The sequence below is a fragment of the Alligator sinensis genome, unplaced genomic scaffold (assembly GCF_000455745.1).
Source record: "Alligator sinensis unplaced genomic scaffold, ASM45574v1 scaffold301_1, whole genome shotgun sequence".
Classification (NCBI taxonomy): domain Eukaryota; kingdom Metazoa; phylum Chordata; order Crocodylia; family Alligatoridae; genus Alligator; species Alligator sinensis.
In genome coordinates, this window is record NW_005842035.1 from 1,807,867 (window position 1) to 1,815,033 (window position 7,167).

The 7,167-nt window shown below is 57.0% G+C and overlaps 1 long non-coding RNA gene across 1 annotated transcript; it reads left to right on the top strand.

Moving 5' to 3' along the window:
* The first annotated feature begins 1,514 nt into the window (after positions 1–1,514).
* On the top strand, positions 1,515–7,161 carry LOC112550097. The gene is made up of 3 exons (XR_003093762.1): positions 1,515–3,987; positions 5,273–5,328; positions 5,532–7,161. It is a non-coding gene; the product is annotated as an uncharacterized LOC112550097 (long non-coding RNA).
* The last annotated feature ends 6 nt before the right edge of the window (positions 7,162–7,167 follow it).

Here is a 7,167-nt window from a genome sequence, read left to right on the forward strand (position 1 = left end):
CCCTCCGCCATCCTCTGCCGTCCCCAGCCCTGCCAGATCCCCCTGGATCCTCCTCTGCCCTGCCCGGAGCCCCTCCACCCTCCCCAGCCCTGCCCCAGCCCCCCTGGGCCCTTCCCAATGCTGGACAGCCCCAGCGACTCCATTCCTTCACTTCCATCCTAGACCCGCCCTGGCCCTGGCCCTGGCCCTGCCCCAGGCTGTGGTGCCATCCCCAGCCCTGCCCCAAGCCCCCTGGGCCTGCCCTGAACCCCTTCACCTGTCCTAGACCCTTCCTGCCCCTGCCCTGGACTGTGGTGCCAGCCCCGCCCTGAGGCCTCTGGACCCTCCCCAGCCCTGGACAGCCCCTCCGGTGGGGGGCTGTGGTGCCATCTTCAGCCCTGCCCCAAGCCCCACCAGCTGTAGGGCCCGTCCTAAACCCTCTCTGGCCCTGCAGGCTGTAAGGGCTGTCCTAGACTGCCCCCCACCCTGCCCTGCCCCATACCTGTAATGGCTGCAGTGCCATCCGTTGCCCACCCTCATCTCCAAGTCCCGCTCTGGGGTACTAGCCCCCCTGGGCACAAGGGCAAGCTCAGTGGTGGGGTGAGGGGAACCTTTGCATGGGAGCCAGGAGGGCAGGACCTGCCTTGTCAGGGTCTCCAGCTGCACCCCCTTCCCCACCCCCTGGTCCGTTGCCACTACACTGGGGACACCCACTTGGTGTGGGAGGTGGTGTCCCACAGGGGAGCACTGGAGGATGGCGGGGTGGGAGTGCACGGCGGGTGCTGGGGGTTGTTGCAGTGGAGCTGGCAGGGGCACTGGTACAATAATGCAGTGCTAGTCCCAGGGTCCTCTGCAGCACGCGCTGGTTCTGCTGTGCTGGCGCAGCTGAGGTCATCTGTCGCTTTCCCCCCGGGGTAGATGCCGCTGTGCACTGCAGTATAAAGGAGAGGCTACAGAGCTGGTGTGCCCCTGTAAGGGGTGACGTGGGGTGCATCTTACTGGGTAGCTCTTTTGGTGTTTATAAAGCCAGGGCCAGAACCGCTGTCGCCACCAGCCCAGCTGGCTTTGAGGACAGAGCTTGCTCAGTGATGGGAAAGCAAAGACGTGTGTGCAAGTCAGTGGCAGCCAGTTGGACTCTTCCCTCCCATCGCTGGGGCAGGGGTGAACGGCCCGGGGCTCCCGTCCCTCTTGGACTGGGCCCGGTGCAGCCTGTTTCTTTTCCCACCGTTGCTCCAGTTCTCCTGGCAGCTTCTCTTCCTCCCTCCCTGCTTCTCTTTCCCCTTTGTTTTCACATGCTTCCCCCGCCTGCACACTCTGCTCCTTGCAAGCCTCCCCCTGCCTCCCTTGCCCCGTGGCCCTTCATCTGCATTATGTCTCCATGGCTCCTGAGGCCTCGGAGAGGGGCCAGCCTTGATGTCTGCCAATTCCTGCTTTTTCCAACACTCCCTTTCACCTCTGTGCCCAGGGGCTTTATTTTTCCCTCTCCTTTAGTTCTCCTTCGTGGAGAAGCTGGCAGGTGGGAACAGGGGCAGGAAAGCACTTCTTCCTTCTGCCGTGCAGGTGAAGGGCACGGCCTTTCACTCTGGTGTGTGGGAGAGGGGCAGGAGTCAGTGGGGTGGATGGTGGCACAGGTGGGGAGGCAGTGGGTGCTGGCTTGCGGCATTTCCTCCTTGCGGTCTGTGCAGGAGCTCCGCTGGGCTCCCCTTCGTTGCCCCCTGCCCTTGGGTGTCTCCACCTCCTGTCTTGGATCCCTTCTCCATATTGGCCTTTTTTTTGCTTTTCCTGCTTCTTGCCTGCCTTGTCTCTCGTCCCCCCGGCGCGGGCACAGCATCCGCTCCGTCCTGTCTGCCCCTCGTGGTGACAGACTCGCTCGAGGCGCTGCATGTAAAACAGCACCTCGCTGGCATGGGACCATCTCGCCTACCCTCAAGCCCCAGGGCAACTGGCCTGGCTCCCCTCTCCAGGCAAGTTGGACAGATACTTTCCTGGGGTGGTTTAGATGGGGATGATCCTGCCCGGTTGGATTAGATGGGACCTGCAATTCGTGCTAGCCCTGCTTTTCCATAATGTTATGCCCCTTCCCCTGTTATAGGACCCTGCATAGTCCCCTTTGCCCAGCTGCTTCCAGGGAACTGTGGTCTCAGGCCTGTCTCTCGGCAGGATGGAGCCAGAGGCCATCCGATTTGTGCTTGCCTTTTCCCTGGCTCTAGATCTGAATGAATCCAGTGGAGAACCCTTTATCTCAGGTGTGCTCTGCAATCCAGAGTCCTAAATCTGAATTTTTGGGGAAGCTGTGGCCTAATCTGGACCCGGTCCCTTCACTTCCATCAAGCCCACTGTGCCCTCTTCAGACAGCTGGTGGCAATTGCAACTGTTGGCACCCGTGGCTTTGCACTAAGGCAACAGTCTGTCAAGCCTTTCCCCCCTTCCCACTTACTTGTGCTCAGCAAGATGCACCCTTCTCCTGCCTCACTTCTCTCAAGGGGCCTTGCTGGACTCGCTGCATTTGCTTCAATCCCTCAAGTCACCGAACCCTTTGGATCCTTCCCATCACAACATCTTGCCAGAATAGCAGCAGCAGAGGTGGAAAAATACCTCCCTTGGGGTATTACCTTGTTGGCTTGGCATCTCTGGGCTGGTGCAGGTCATTGCACGTGTCACATCTACCCAAAGAACTTTTCCTGCCAGGAGTTTTGTCCTGGCTCTTAGTAAGAGATGCAGGAGGTACCTTGGCAGCTAGTAAGGGAGAGAAGAGCATCCCCAGGGGCCTGCTGGGCTGCTCCACATCTGTCTCCGTGGACCTGTGTGCCTACAGCTTCGGTATCATTTCTGCTGGGCTTGAGAGGGGAAAATGCTTGAGGGGGAACTTGAGCAGGGTTTACAACATGGAAAATGGTGAAGAGAAAGTCACTAGGGATTTATTACAGACTGTCTCTAAACACAAGAACAAGGGGTCACCAAATGAAACTGGTAGGGAGAAAGTTTAAAGCAAACGAGCAATTTCTTTTTCACCTGGCGTGTCCAGGTGCGGAGCTTGTGGCCGCCAGGTGTGCTAGGAGCTGATAGTTTAGCCAGATTCACAAAGGGATTGAGCCGATTGGACAGATCAGTCGCTATTGAGAGTAGGAGCGAGGGGCACGGCTTCTGAATCAGAACTTCCTAGGCCTTCACTGCTGGAGGCTGCAGGGGAGGGAGGTGGAGAGACCTGCTGGAAATAAAGCAGTCGGCATGGCAGGGAGCAGTAGAAGGGATGGCAGAGGCTAAGCATGACAACTGAGGAGCGAGGTTTCCACCTGCGGATCGGTGGGCCCTGGCTTAACCTGTTAGTGCTGGGAATCGCGTGCACGGATGACCAAATACCCACTTCCCTACGTGTCGCCAGGCTGCTAACAGCCGCTGTGTTGGTCCAAAGTGCCAGGCAAACCTGCTCATCAGCGGCAGTCATTCAGAAAGTTCTCAGTGTTGGAAACTGGCAAGCCGCGGCACGTGCTGGTTAACTGCCAGATGGGGGGATTGTTTCCAGCGTCCGACGTAGAGCTCGGAGGGCTGCCCCGTGACTTGAATGAGTGAATTGCATGCACGGAGCCAAGCCGCCGAGCTCTGAGGTTGAAGAATGAGTGGTGGAAGCTGCAAGGGGAAGGAGGGCAGGGGGTGAATCGGTCTGGGTACGTCCTGCCCCAGTACCTTAGTATCCCTGCTGTGCCCCTGCGACGGCCAGGGTGCTGGGCTAGATGGACTCTGGGGTGTGACCTTGGATGCAACGTGGCAAAAAGTAGTGTCTTTGCAGTGGTTTACAGCTGTATTATGCATGATCCAGGGTGGGCCGATGCCCCCCCGGGGTTAGCAAGGATTTGAGGGGGCCTCGTCCCTCGGTGCTGACGTTCTTTTATTTCATAGATGAAAAGGAGAGAGAGAAGCGGAGCCTCCCTGCCTTCCTGCGGTGCCTCCCCTGGGGCAGGAGAAGCTGGAGGAAAGGACATTCAGCGACCAGGAACCATGTTTCTGAGGGTATGCTCCACTCCACCGTGTTCCCAGCAGGGGCGTCCCAACGCGGACACTTGTCTCTTGTGATACGTGGCAGCTCTGCTTTTGTCCTGTGGCCATGTTCCCAGGTTTTCCAGCTTCAGCAGTGGTCAGTCAGGACAAGCCTTGGGACCCAAGTCTCCCCTGTGAGGCTGAGTGCTCCCTCTAACACGCAAGGTCTTCTCGAGAAGCTCTAGCTGGCTCTGATTCCCAAACCAATTGCTGGCTGCTTTCCCTGGGGAGAAACCCCTCTAGTCCGGGATGTCTGGGTTGCAGTCCCAGCAGGAGCACTGGCACAGCCCGGTTGCCATCCCCAGCCTTAGCAGCAATTCTGACAGACCCTCTCGGCAGCACACGGGCTTCCTTGCTGCATGCCTCTAGCTGCTTGTGCTCAGCAGCGATTGCAGTAGCCTTCAGACAGTGCTGGGTGTGCTGCGGCAGTGGATCAGCCAGCCCACGCCTAAACTGCACGTGGCAAATGAACAGCACCGCTATGCAAGTGCTCAGCTCTTCGTGTCTCCGAGTGCTGCAGGACAATGCACTAATCCCCCTGCCTGCACACCAGAGCTCACGCCTGTTCCCACCGGTGCCCATGCTGCCAGCCGTGCACAAGTCCACATCGTTCTTTCCACCCCCTCTCTCGTGTCCCTGCCCTGTTCATGCGTGTTTGCACAGCGGGAGCGAGTGACTTGCCACCCTGCCCCTGTCCCTGGGTGATAGGGCTTGGAAGGGAAAGGGACCACGCAGGATGCTGTCTTGGGAGGCGTTCTGCTCCGCCAGATCTTTTCTTTGCTCCTATTAAAACCCAGTGGGAGCATTTCTTTCTTCAGCTACTCCTGGCGGTGATTACTAGCCAGCCGCGTTCCCTGGGCATTGTTAACGGCAGGTTTCTCCGCAACGGCTTGGAGTCCTGCTCCAGACTGCACTGGCTGCTCTTTGAAAACACAGTTTCAAGCAGACTTCCTGCACCTCTTGCATGGCCTGGCAGCGTCCCCATCCCGCAGGGGGCCCCGTTGGCCAGACATTACAACTCACTTAGGAGGGAGCCTGGACTCATTTCTTTTTGCCTTGTCGGGGACCAGTTCTAATGCCTGCCACCTGAGGGGTCCCATCATTACAATAATTAACACAGCAATGTTACAGCTGGGGCTTTCCTGAGCCCCACAGCATTGCCCAGCCTGTGTAGTACTAAGGCACGTGCTTTACCACTGAAAAGTGAAGGGGTAAGAGGATGGGGTGAGAGAAATCCTCACCCTGCTGTCTGTCCTAGGGTGGATCAGATTGCAAGACTGGGACTGGGAAGCTCTGGCCCTGTGAGCTGTCCAGGTGAGTTGGCATTGGAGCATGAACCCCTGCTTTAGGAAGTAGGGGCGATCGCAAAAGGCACTGACAATTTTGGGCTCCCATGAAGGCGGCTGCTGCGGCTCTGTTATTTAAATGATCAGTTGCCGTTTGCAAAGAGGAGGTTAGTAGGAACTGGGACGGCTGCCCACGGCTCCCGCAGTGACTCCGTCTCCTTCCCCTTGTAGATGGGCTGCAGGATCCGGAGGAGGGCTTGGCTCTGACCAGCGTGTCGCCCAATGGGATCTGTGACGACGCTGGAGGCACGGACGCTTAGATGTGGGACGGCTCCTAGAGCATCAGGACAGCCTGGTTCAGCAAGGAAGTCATCACACAGCTCTTTGGAAGAAGCTGCTTCCCTCACTTGACAAGGGACGTCTGTAGCAAGGAACAGCCTCCAGAGTCCCAACGAGAGACCTTCCCCCTGCCTCCACCCCTGCTGCGGCCGAACCTGTCGGAGTCATTGTGCTTTGGTGCTATGTAGAGTGAATCAGTAGGTCCGTGAACGGAGCATGTGCCCTTAAGAAATCCCGTTTTCAATCTCCTTTCCATTTAGAAAAGAACAGCAAGGGGGAAAAAAAGGCACTAGAGCTGCATGAAGTATCGTGATCGTGTGTTTTATTTCCATAGATGAGCCGGCAGACATGCCGGTCGGCAGGTGAAGAACAGCAGGGGTTGCCACGGCCATACCGTGCAAAGCACACTTGTGTCACACGAGTCTCCTGGCCATGAGGCCAGGTCATTCCCTACTGCTACTTTTGGTGCTAAGTAGTCCCTTTGCAGATTGCACTGGAGGCAGGGTGAGCCCGAGAGCATCTGCAGTGTTTCCACTGCGTGGATGAATGTCGTTATGGTGGGGAGCTGCGTGATGGCTGCCTCCCTCGTTAATTAACTGTGAGCCCAGCAACATCATGGTTGTCTTGCCTTGAGGACCAGCCTGTCCATTCATCCCATTAAGATGTGACTTAATATAGCTGACTTTTTAAAGGAAATCTAAGCGTTTCATAGTTTCAAAGATGATACTTTTAATCTGCCTGGCGACTCACTGTTTTGATCGCATAGAGAGGATTCTAGCAACACTAGCAATACCCAGACTTCAAATGCAGTGGAAAAATGTGACCTTTTGGTGAGTGCACTTTGCTGGGTGTGAGCCCGGGTCTGGCTGCCTTGGTTCCCTGTGACAGGGCTGTATGTGGTCAGGCTCTGGCTTGGACCAGCGCTCCACAATTATGTCCCTTCTAGCTGTCCTCAAGACAAGCTGGACAACTTTTCTGTTTGAGTAGGCACCTGTAACCATTTTGCTTTGATTTTTTTTTCCCCCAACTTATGTGTCGTGTCCCCCCCCTTTCTGTTGGCGGCTGCTAACAGCAAGATTTGGGTAGTCCTAGACCCCCCTCGACTCTTGGTCTGTTGAAAATCGACTACCTCCTTCATGACAGCAAGGTGCCTTAGGCATTGCTCCATCTGCTGCTTAGAGCATGGGGCTGGGGCGTTGGGGGGGGTTCCCAGGTTCCTTACCCAGCTCTGCTAACAACTACGGACATTCATTTCTCTTTGCCTCAGTTTCCCCCTGTCAAGGTGGGGGATCATGATGCTTGCAGGGGAGTGGTGAGGTTTCATGAACCTTTGCAAAGTGCTCCGAGGGCAAGGGACTTGGGAGAACGGGGGTTAACTAGTGTGCATGGGAGCAGGACACCGCTCTGTGATCTTCCAGTGGCTCTGCTGGGAGAAGGCAGCTTGCTGCCCAGGGGGCTGTGCTGGTGCCTGGTCAATGGAAGAGAAGTAGCATGGAGAGGGGTGAGGACCAGGAGCAACAGAAGAGCG